The 11,908-nt window shown below is 39.2% G+C and overlaps 1 protein-coding gene across 2 annotated transcripts in view; it reads right to left on the reverse strand.

Annotated features, from left to right (window-relative positions):
• Window positions 1–5,246, reverse strand: part of LOC106074752 (uncharacterized) — a 29,770-nt gene extending 24,524 nt beyond the window's left edge. For both annotated transcript variants that reach the window (XM_013235588.2, XM_013235586.2), the window contains exon 1: window positions 5,085–5,246. The gene's annotated coding sequence lies outside the window, so the exon portion shown is untranslated. The remainder of the gene's footprint in view (window positions 1–5,084) is intronic.
• Between the last annotated feature and the right edge of the window lie 6,662 nt (window positions 5,247–11,908).

The raw sequence follows: 11,908 nt of genomic DNA on the forward strand, positions 1-11,908 counted from the left end.
AGGGATTCGTCACTCTTGTGCGTCAAGAAAATCCTAATGTATTAGTTGTTCACTGCATGATTCACAAAGAAGCTCTTGCCTTCAAATCTTTACCGAAAGATTTGATGTCTGTTCTGGATCAAGTGATTGAAGTTGTAAACTTCATCAAATCTCGACCGCTCGCATCCCGACTTTTCTCAGAGCTTTGTGAAGTAATGTATACAGACTATAAATGTCTGCTGTATCACACCAACGTTCGTTGGCTCTTCAGGGGAAAAGTGTTAAAGCATGTCGTCCAACTCAAGGCTGAGCTGATTTCATTCTTGGAGGCTGAAAAAAAAAAGACTTTGGATTTTCTATTCATGACGAGATCTGGTGGGTTAATGTGACATTTCTGTCTGATTTATTTGACAAATTAAATTCATTGAATTTAAGTCTTCAAGGACCATCGGAAACCATCATCACTGCATCCTCAAAACTGGAGTCATTTGGTGAAAAATTGTCTTTGTGGCAAAGTAAGATCTCGAAAGGACTGCTTTCCTACTTACAATGAATGTGCTTCAACTAAAGAAATCACCCCCGAAATTCTGGACACTTTGACACACCTCCAGTCAGCATTGTGGCATTACTTTCCAACAATTGGATTAGATCACATTCGCTCTCAAAAAAATCAGGCGCAACCTTCACATTAAATGTAATACTTCAAAACGGGTAAAATCTTTTTTTTTTTTTTTCTTTTTAGAACAACTGTTGCTCTTCGTGGTGTGCCGCGAAATTTTTGTAGATTTTTTACTGTGCCGCCAGACAAAAAAGTTTGAGAAACACTGGTCTAGACTCTAGATCTATTCTATTCTATACTCTAGGCTCTAGGGCATAGGCCATATAAATATAAATCTACTATAATACTAATAATAGTAAGTCTAATGAATTATTTATAAGATATTAATTTTATAATTATTAACTAGACTCTAGATCAGTGATTCCCAAAGTGGTCTATATAGACCCCCAGGGGTCTACGAAGACTTCCAAGGGGTCTACGAAAGTGAAAAAATAAATTGGGGGTCCATGAGATGTCCACGGGGGTCTACGATAATAAATTACATTTAATCAGGTTGTGACTTTAATTTTCAGATCCCACTAATGTAATTATTTATTAAACTAATCTATGATTTGTACCTAAGTTAATCCTTTAAATATGTATCATGCTATTCAAACGAAAAATTGTAGCATTTAATTTCAATACTTATTTCACTAGCTTAATTTTGTCTACGTGTAACTAATGTTTAACAAAAAGAAAGACTGTACAGCGTTGATTGTTTAAAATTGGGATTCATTCTTTCCTTGTCAAATAAGCGGTTTTATGACGATATGAAACCAATTACACTGGAGGATCGTTTGAGACGATGCCACCCTGACAAAATAGATAAAGGTTTGAAAAACTTTCGAACACTCAAAGATAAAGTTCAGAACAGAACCACAAAATCCCTCTTCGACATCAGATAGAGAAGATGATGGTTTGTAGGCGACTTACAATATCTCTTTACTTATAGCAAAAACCGGTTGATTTTATCAGCCGTTGAAGTTTTAAAAACTGTTTTACACAAACCTACATCTGATATTATTAAAGCAATTTCTTTAAGCAACAATACAGTTCAATGGCATATTGGTGGCATGAGTTATAAAATTGAAGGCTTCTTATGTAATTCTTTGTAAACGACATACATTCAGTGTTTTAGATCAGCTGTATCACAGGCTCTGAAAGAATGTAATGCTGTGTGCTTCAAACTGGTTAAGGGTCGCCGGCTCCTTATTTTTAACAGGGTTGACCCACGAAACGTTTCCAGTGTTTGTGTAAAGTTGCACGCAGCAGAGGTTTGAATTCAGTTTTCCTTCTGCTAGTTGGGCAGCAAGTCAAGGCTAATGAGCCCTTCCTGCTCAAAGTTACTGGTTTAGGCCCCTTCTGCTGTTAGTGAAAACAGTTCTGCATATCCAATATTTGAGCCACACATGAAAGATCAATTAATTTTTAATGTTGGATGATTACATCATAGAACAACAAATTCCTATATGAAACATAATATCCATAGCAACGGATAATAGACGTGCAAAAAAGACAACATTTCCAGTGTGTTTTGGTGATTCCAGTAAAAAATATTAATTGTTATTTTAATTGGTTTAAATTTGAATTTTATGAATAAAAAAAGATAAATCTCTATTTTTCATTCTTACACTCACTACTGTTAGACATTAGTTTTAAAAAATTGAGTTGATGAATTTGCAAAAATGCAATATATAAGTTAAGCAAGGGGCAGTGGCGTAGCATCCATGGCGCGAAGGGGTTCAATGAACCCGGGCCCACAAGCAAGAGGGGCCCACAGCTGTCGCGTAGCAACCATGGCGCGAAGGAGCTCATTACGCTTGGGCCCATGGCTCAAGGCCAGTTGGGGCCCACATTAGAACTTAAAAAGAACATTTGTTTGTTCATTTGAAACACTTTTAAGTCGTTAAACTCTGTTAAGAAGTTGTAAAAACATTGACTTCTAAGACATTATTACTTATATGCAGTCCTAACTGAATCAAATGTTATGACATAATTACTTTTTTAAAGAAAAAGGTATGATCTTTACATTGGAATGTCTTGACATTTAGTTTTTCTCATTTTTTTGTCACACACTAAATTTGTCTTATTGGCTGGAGAGGAGCCCATCAAGATGTTCTTGAACCCGGGTTACTAGTGTGATATTTACTTGTGTAGCAAGCAGTGGTTACGTCCTATAGTCCTCGCAGTACTGGTGTGATATTTACTTGTGTAGCAGGCAGTGGTTATGTCCTATAGTCCTAGCAGTACTGGTGTTATATTTACTTGTGTAGCAAGCAGTGGTTACGTCCTATAGTCCTCGCAGTACTGGTGTGATATTTACTTGTGTAGCAGGCAGTGGTTACGTCCTATAGTCCTAGCAGTACTGGTGTTATATTTACTTGTGTAGCAAGCAGTGGTTACGTCCTATAGTCCTAGCAGTACTGGTGTTATATTTACTTGTGTATCAAGCAGTGGTTACGTCCTATAGTCCTCGCAGTACTGGTGTGATATTTACTTGTGTAGCAGGCAGTGGTTACGTCCTATAGTCCTAGCAGTACTGGTGTTATATTTACTTGTGTATCAAGCAGTGGTTACGTCCTATAGTCCTCGCAGTACTGGTGTGATATTTACTTGTGTAGCAGGCAGTGGTTACGTCCTATAGTCCTAGCAGTACTGGTGTTATATTTACTTGTGTAGCAAGCAGTGGTTACGTCCTATAGTCCTCGCAGTACTGGTGTGATATTTACTTGTGTAGCAGGCAGTGGTTACGTCCTATAGTCCTAGCAGTACTGGTGTTATATTTACTTGTGTAGCAAGCAGTGGTTACGTCCTATAGTCCTCGCAGTACTGGTGTGATATTTACTTGTGTAGCAGGCAGTGGTTACGTCCTATAGTCCTAGCAGTACTGGTGTTATATTTACTTGTGTATCAAGCAGTGGTTACGTCCTATAGTCCTCGCAGTACTGGTGTGATATTTACTTGTGTAGCAGGCAGTGGTTACGTCCTATAGTCCTAGCAGTACTGGTGTTATATTTACTTGTGTAGCAAGCAGTGGTTACGTCCTATAGTCCTCGCAGTACTGGTGTGATATTTACTTGTGTAGCAGGCAGTGGTTACGTCCTATAGTCCTAGCAGTACTGGTGTTATATTTACTTGTGTAGCAAGCAGTCGTTACGTCCTATAGTCCTCGCAGTACTGGTGTGATATTTACTTATGTAGCAAGCAGTGGTTACGTCGTATACATCTGGCCATCACCTAAATTAAAATTTAACTTAACACTAATAGTCCAATATTTAAACTACATGCTTACATATTACTTCCTAATGTGTCTTAAAACTAATAGAAATTAATGAATAATATCGTTTTATCCCGTTCTTTTAAGAATGTGCACTTATAATACTGTCTCTAATTCAGTCACAAGAAGCACTGGCACTTGATTTCCAACATCAATTCGGTCCAACACCAAACCGTGTTTATGCCATCTCCCATTTAGCAGCTCGAGACTGTCACACAAGTCCTGGGTTGGATCCCCATACTTAGTGAAATATGGATGTTAAATGTTTTCTTGGAGGTTCAGCGAGTGCCTATTTAAATTATTCCGATAGCGGATTCCAGCGGTGGTTGATTTTGAAACCAATACAATGCCAATGCCCATACATTCTCATCGTATGACCTCAAAACCATCCATTCGAAGTTTGTTAGTTTCTTTGTTTTCTTGCGGTGGTTGATTTTGAAACCAATACGATGCCAATGCCCACACATTCTCATCGTATGACCTTAAAACCGTCCATTCGAATAACTTATTTTTTTTAAAAAGGTACGATCTTTACATTGGAATGTCTTTGCATTTAGATTACTCATTTTTGTCACACACCAAATTTGTCTTATTGGCTGGAGGGGGCCCACCAAAATGTTCTTGAACCCGGGCCCACCAAGATGTTCTTGAACCCGGGCCCACGGGTACCTTGCTACGCCACTGGCAGGGGGTCTACCGAAAAGCAGAAAACATGCCAAGGGGTCTACGAGATAAAAAAAAGTTTGGGAACCACTGATCTAAATTTACTATTAGTAGTGATCATCTAGTAAAGTCTAAACTAAAGTATCTAATCAATGCCTGTCTAATCTAGATAGACTCTAGTAGTCTAAGACTTGATCATTAGCTACATTTTTACATTAGACATTAGTCAATGATTAGTCTTAGTTATCTAGACTAATCTAGAGACTAGATCTCAATCTATACTAATCTATAGATCTAGATCTAAGTACTAGCCTTAACTAGACTGACTAGAGTAGATCAATTCAAATCTAGGTCTAGATTCTAGATTTAGATCTACTAGAGATGATAGTACTAATATTATAGATCTAATTATTATATAATATAATTATAGTGTAGTAAGTAGCTAGATGATACTAGTTAACTAGTTTCTAGATCTAGAGTAATCTAGACTGTCACTAGATAGATATAGATCTATCTAATATACGAAGTATTCTAAGACAAGAAAGATAGGGGAAAAAAAAGAATTACATAGATCTAGATTATAATATAACAAAACTTAGATCCTTCAGTTCAGCCTTATCACATGCTAAGCTGTTGGTGACACCGTGACCAGCTGTAGTTCGAACCAATAGTTGAATAGAGCAACCATGAGAGCAACTTAAAACCTTAGAAAAAAAATAGCCTTGACATTGTTGAGTTTTTAGTGCTGTTTATATTGAACAATAATAATTATGTTGAGGGTAAAGTTTAAATGTCAAAAATGTGCAACTTTAAGACATTTAAGTGGGATAAATCAAATAAATGTTTGATTTATAAATAGAACTATTCAACATATTTAGATCTAGAACTAGATCTAGATCCATGGGCGTAGCCAGGATTTTTTTTTTCGGGGGCGGGGGGGGGGGGATTTTTTCTCCCCCTCCCTCGCGAAAAAAATTGAATATATGTATGTGTGTGTGTCATGGGCGTAGCCAGAGGGGGGGGATTTGGGGGTTCACCCCCCCTTACGAAATGAAATCCCCCCCCCCGCTAGGAGCTAGTTAAGTGGCTGATCTTTTGCTTTAATTTTGTTTATTTTAGGTGAAATTTTAATACTAAACCATCACTAATTGCCCTAGCACAGCCAATTTATGGTGATTTTGAGTTTAAAATACCCTACCAGGGGGTTTTGAGTTGGAAATCCCCTACTAGGGGCCCCGGGTTTTGAGTTTAAAATCCCCTATAGCCTATGTACTATTTAGTTTGAAACCCATACCAAGGGGTTTTGAGTTTAAAACCCCTTATCAGGGGGTTTTGAGTTTGAAAAAAAACACCTACCAGGGGCTTTTAAGTTTAAAACCCCCTACCAGGGTTTTTTAGTTTGAAACCCCCTACCAGGGGGGGTTGCATTTAAATCCCCCTCTTCTATAAAACAAACCAAAAAAATGCAAACGACATGTAGGGCCTATACCAAAATTCCAAGAGCACATCGATATCTAAGAAAGATTTTTTTTATTTTAAACCCCTTCAAAATTTACGATAAAGCCCTCTTCAATATAAAAAAGCAAATTATAACACACTCAAAATTGTATGAGCGTAGCCAAATGGGTTTTGAGTTTAAACCACTCTTCAGCTCGATTTGAAGCTAAAAATACCTCTTCAATACAAAAAAAAAAAAGCAAATTACGCACTCAAAATGCCATGAGCATAGCCAAAGGGGGTTTTAGTTTAAACCCCCCGCCAGCGGGGTTTGAAGCTAAAAAATAAATCTTTAAAATAAAAAACAAACAAATTTCGAAATCAAAATGCTATTAGCAAAGCCAAGCTTATTGGATGTTTTGAGTTTAAATTTCCCTTCAGAGGGGTTTGATGCTAAAAAATACCTCTTCAATATTAAAAAAAAAAAGCAAATTCTTTGAAAGGATCTATAGATCTAGTCTATTGAGTTCATTATGTAATAAAATTAACCTTCAAATTTGTGTTTCAAAAGCTGTTTTACATAAATTCGTTCCTTATATTTGCGAATTTAGAATTACTGACGTAATTCTTTCATTAGATGTAGGCCTACATTATCTGAAATGTTACACATCTCTCTATTCCTAGGTCTAAAACTCTAAGATGATAGAACTTCTCTTCGCAAAGATAGTTTTATAATTTAACACATGAACATACTAATTAAAGTCCATTCATTTAATATTTTAATCAAATTAACATTCACATTTGTTTTCCTAAAGCATTTTCCATACATTCGTTCGCTATAGCTGCTAAGTCGTATTGAAATACATTTTAATAGTTCCATTCATGATTCCGTACATCTAACAAAAAAAAAAAGGTCACGCATGCGCAGAGCGAAGCCTCCACGCACGCGCAGAAAGAACTCCATCCAAGCCAATATTTAACTTTAGATTAGTCTAGATCTAGGCCATCTCTAACTCAAGATCTAATTCAAAGATGATAGATCTACTTTAATTAACACATGAACATACAAAATAAAGTATATTCATTTTATATTGTTATAACTCTGCCATGCGCATCGCCATCCAGGCTAGTGCAGAAAGTGCGCACTTCTAGAAACCAGACTAGGAAGGATGTTTGTATAACATAAGGAAGGAGAGCGATTTCCACCAAGTCTAGAGCCGAAATGAAGACGCTGTGTTCAAGGCAGATGTCCTATGTGTTTGTCATGTCCTCTTGAAAAATAAACTTCTATGTCTGGTAAAAAAAAAAAAGATGAAGATAACGTGTTCATCATCATGGCAGATGTCCTATAGTATGTGTTAGTCCGTTACTGTTGCACTCACCTATTCCGTATTTGCCTAAGACAGATATACTGTAATATACATGTAATAGGGTTTGTTGGACTTGTCCGTTTCGTGTCTTTGATTAAAAAGTATTGGGTCGGAAGTGGCTTTTTTCCTTATATCTTTGCATTTTTCAGTTCTCTCTTTAAATTAAACTGACATTATTATGCTGTAATTTTAAGTGTGCCTGATAGAGAAAAAAATTCTGCACAAAAATACGGGTAGTTGTGATCAAACCCGATAGAGGCTAACACCTGAAACTAGCGCGTAAAACTACACATTTACAGTACTTTATTTGATGAGTATTTTACCCAAGATCTGTGGGTTTTTTTTTGGGGGGGGGACTAGCTTATTTCAAGTACCCGGCATTTTCCGATACACAATTTCATACACAAAATAATTGTTGAAAAAAATTGTAGTGATTTTAAACTTTAAATGATTACTTAAAAAGGTGTTACTCTAATCAATTTTGAATATTATTTTGTTATGAATGTCACTGTCTATTTTGTGTCTATTCTAGTTTCTTAATTTTTTCTTGTGTAAAGGGGTCGTTTTTCTCCTAATGGGGGATCTCCTGATTTCTCCAAGCAGGCTTTGTAAAATATTGGTCCTAAATAATGCTATGTTCATAAGCGAAAAATCACATGGTTGCATTATGATGAATGCACGTGTTAGTTCAATATATTTTATATTACTAGGTAACTTAAAATAACTGTATAAATAGACGTAAGTTTCATTTTGTTCTGTTAGACAAAGTTATATGGCAAATTTTTGCTTATATCCTAATTCTAAAAAGGAATAATAATAGAATAATAATAGAATTATACAGTAAAAATAATCACTAAGTTTAAAAAAAATAGTTTTGAAAGTCTAACTGATAAGATTACAAAGAGAGTTTGTGTTTTTGCAGATGTACACAAGCTACACTATGAGTCAGTCCATCTCTTCTAATTGTTTAGAAATGAGTGTAAAAATGTAGGCTTCGATATTTTTAGCCTGAATTTAAGAATTTACAAACTTCAAACAACTCTTCCATAAAACTGGTCGTGCGGTTTGCACGCTGGACTGTCTTTTGATTTTATCGATGGTCCCGGGTTCAAACCCTGCCCGCTCCCATCCCCCGTCGTCCTGCGGGAGGTTTGTACTAGGAAGTAAACTATCTTCAACTCTGAAGGAACATCCGAAACACTTAAAACATTTTACAACATTTTATTACTAGATCTATTCGATTTTTATACATAGATCTAGACTAGAATTAGATTATAGATCTAAATATACTAATGGAGAGGTGATATGCGGTGTATGTCGAAGGCGCCGTGTTAGCTAATAGCGTTGCACAAGAAACAAACCTGGGTTTTTCTAAACTCTAATACTTGGTATGTCTGTCCAATGGCTGTGTGAAGCGTCTAGTGTGGTAGCTTAACTTGTTGCCACCGCTGGCTAGCATCTGTGAAAGGGGAGCAATTTTGTAAGTCTCTCTTGCCAGTACATAGCCTCTCCACAGCAAGTCCTATGCAGTACCTCCTCGTGGTGGCAGATGGTAACTGAGGCTTCGAAGCCTCAGGCTAAACTGCAAGGGTCTCGGAGGAGGTTTGGCCCCAAGATGTGAGGCAGGCATGGCCCGTCGGCGTGCGGACACGCCCTGTTGCCCACAAACCAAACCCCTAGCTATAGGTCAATAGCCGCACTGCCTTGTGTGTGTGTGTCCCTGTAAGGTCTAAGGCTAAGGGAGTAAACCCTAACAGAAAATCCGGTCCTGGAGCCCCGTAGGCGGGGGGACAGTAGTAAGACTACTGCTCTCTGGCAAACTCCTGCAGCCACCTGTCCCCAAATTGTGATGGCTCGCCATCCCTTTGGACCCGGTCAGTATGGAAGAGAGGCGGGTGCTGACGTGTGGGCAGCCCAGCACTCGCAAATTTACCGCCCAGGCTTTCCCCCAGCAATGGAGAGGTCACTCCATCTCTGACAGTAATGTCTTTGAAAAAACACGGAGAGTGGTAGTTACCGGTGATAAGTTCCTAGCTGATTGGCGTAAGCTGGAACGCCAGGGACCACTCTTGACGGTAGGAGGGACTTTTTAGCCTCACTGGATAGCTACTGCCTGCCTTAAGCCGAGCAGCCCTCGGACAATAAAGTGCTATCCCGCCACAGCTTGCCGCACCACTGGGTGCTTGGTGCTAAGACAAAATCAAAAAGCAAGCTGCTCACCAGCACCTGCAAATAAAATGAAAAGAAAACCCTCAACATTAATGCGTTTAGAAAGCTGGAACATACGGACAATGTGTCCTGGCTTCAATACTGGCCCTGAACTCGTCACCGACATGCGACAAACAGCTATCATCGACAGAGAACTCAGCAGACTAAACATTGATGTGGCCTGCCTGCAAGAAACCAGACTGGCAGACAGTGGATCTCTTACAGAAAGCAACTATACATTCTATTGGCAAGGAAAACCAGAACAAAGCCCTAGAATACATGGCGTCGGCTTTGCAATAAGAAACAGTCTCGTCCCCTGCATTGCAATCTTTCCCATTGGCAATGAAAGAGTAGCACACATGAAATTTGCATCACCGCAAGGCAAAGTTAATATAATCTGTGCTTACTCACCAACCCTTGCTGCACCAGAAGAGGACAAAGACAGATTCTTTCAAGCTCTAGAGGACGTAATTAAAAGTATTCCAAAATCCGAGCACCTCTATATAAATGGAGACTTTAATGCCCGTGTTGGTGATGGAAATGATGCATGGCCAAAATGCTTGGGACCTCATGGTGTTGGCAAAATAAATGACAATGGCCAAAGGCTACTCGAGTTCTGTAGCTCTCATGAACTGTGTGTAACAAATACATTCTTCTCTGGCAAGGAACGCCATAAAGTCTCTTGGCAGCACCCACGCTCAAAAAGGTGGCACCAGCTTGACCTCTGCATCACCCGAAGGATGGATCTGAAAAGTGTCATCCACACCCGTTCATACCAGAGTGCGGACTGCAACTTAGACCATTCACTAGTGCTAAGCAAAATCAAACTACTTCTCAAGAAGGCTTACACTTCCACTCAACCCAGAACTAGGCGAATTAACGTCAACCATGTAGGTGACCCAGAGAAGTGTGCACTCTTTGGCGAGCTCCTGAACAGTTCAATCCCCTCGTTAAGTGATGAAGAAGACATCTCGATCAGATGGGAGAAATTAAGAGACGTAATCTAGGGTTAGGCAATCACCGCCTTTGGGCCTCAAAAACACAAAAATGTAGACTGGTTTGAGGCGAATCTAGCACATATGGAACCTTGCATCGAGAAAAAACGATCTGCAAACCTCGCTCACAAGACAAAGCCTAATCCAAAATCTTTGGAGGCCTTCAAAAGTGTTAATAAAGAGGCAAAACAAATGGCTAGAAAATGTGCTAACAACTTTTGGAGGGATACCTGCAACAGAATCCAAGACAGTCTCCACTCTTGATGTCATTAAAGCGGCCCTGGGTCCAGCAGTGTCTAAGCCTGCCCCCTTCTATCCAAATCAGGAGAAAAAATTACAGATCAAACCAAGCAGCTAGAACGATGGACAGAACACTACCTCGAAGTCTATGCCACACAGAATACAGTAGACGATGTCGCCCTGGCTTCTCTACCAGATCTTCCAGTACTGGAATGCCTAGATGAGCTTCCGAGCCTTAGTGACCTCAAAAAAGCAATTAACTGCTTAAAAAATAGAAAATCTCCTGGGAGTGATGGTATCCCAGTGGAAGTAGTGAAAGTCAACGAATCACTCCTGCTCCCTGAACTCTATATTCTCCTCTGCCGCTGTTGGGAAACAGGTCATGTCCCACAGGACATGCGTGACGCAACTATAGTCACAATATACAAGAACAAAGGGGATCGGAGTGATTGCAACAACTATAGGGGTATCTCTCTCCTCAGTATAGTGGGCTAGATCTTTGCTAGAGTGGCACTATCCAGGCTGCAAGTGATAGCTTCTAGAGTCTACCCAGAGTCTCAGTGTGGATTCAGGAGTGGTAGGTCCACTATAGACATGATATCTTCTCTACGACTACTGCAGGAGAAATTTAGAGAGAGAGACAGACCCCTTTACATTGTTTTTGTCGATCTGACTAAAGCTTTTGACATGGTCAGCAGAAGTGGCCTTTTCAAACTCCTGAGGAAAATAGGCTGCCCTCCCAAACTACTGAAGTTAATTGAGTGTTTTCATGAGGAAACTAAATGTACTGTCAAATTCAATGGAGCCCAATCAGCACCTTTTGAGGTTTGCAGTGGTGTCAAGCAGGGATGTGTGCTCGCACCTACTCTGTTTGGCATATTCTTCTCCTGTCTACTGCATTATGCGTACAGCGACATAAACGAAGGTGTGTTTCTCCATACAAGATCCTCTGGAAAACTATTTAATGTATCAAGGCTGTGGGCAAAAACCAAGGTTAGGAAGCTACTCGTCAGGGAACTCCTGTATGCTGATGATGCAGCTATTGTGGCTGATTCTGATATTCAGCTACAGTCCATGGTTGACAAACTATTTGCTGCTTGCCAGAAGTTCGGCTTAAACATCAGTCAAAGCAAGACTAAGA

The sequence above is a fragment of the Biomphalaria glabrata genome, chromosome 12 (assembly GCF_947242115.1).
Source record: "Biomphalaria glabrata chromosome 12, xgBioGlab47.1, whole genome shotgun sequence".
NCBI lineage: Eukaryota > Metazoa > Mollusca > Gastropoda > Planorbidae > Biomphalaria > Biomphalaria glabrata.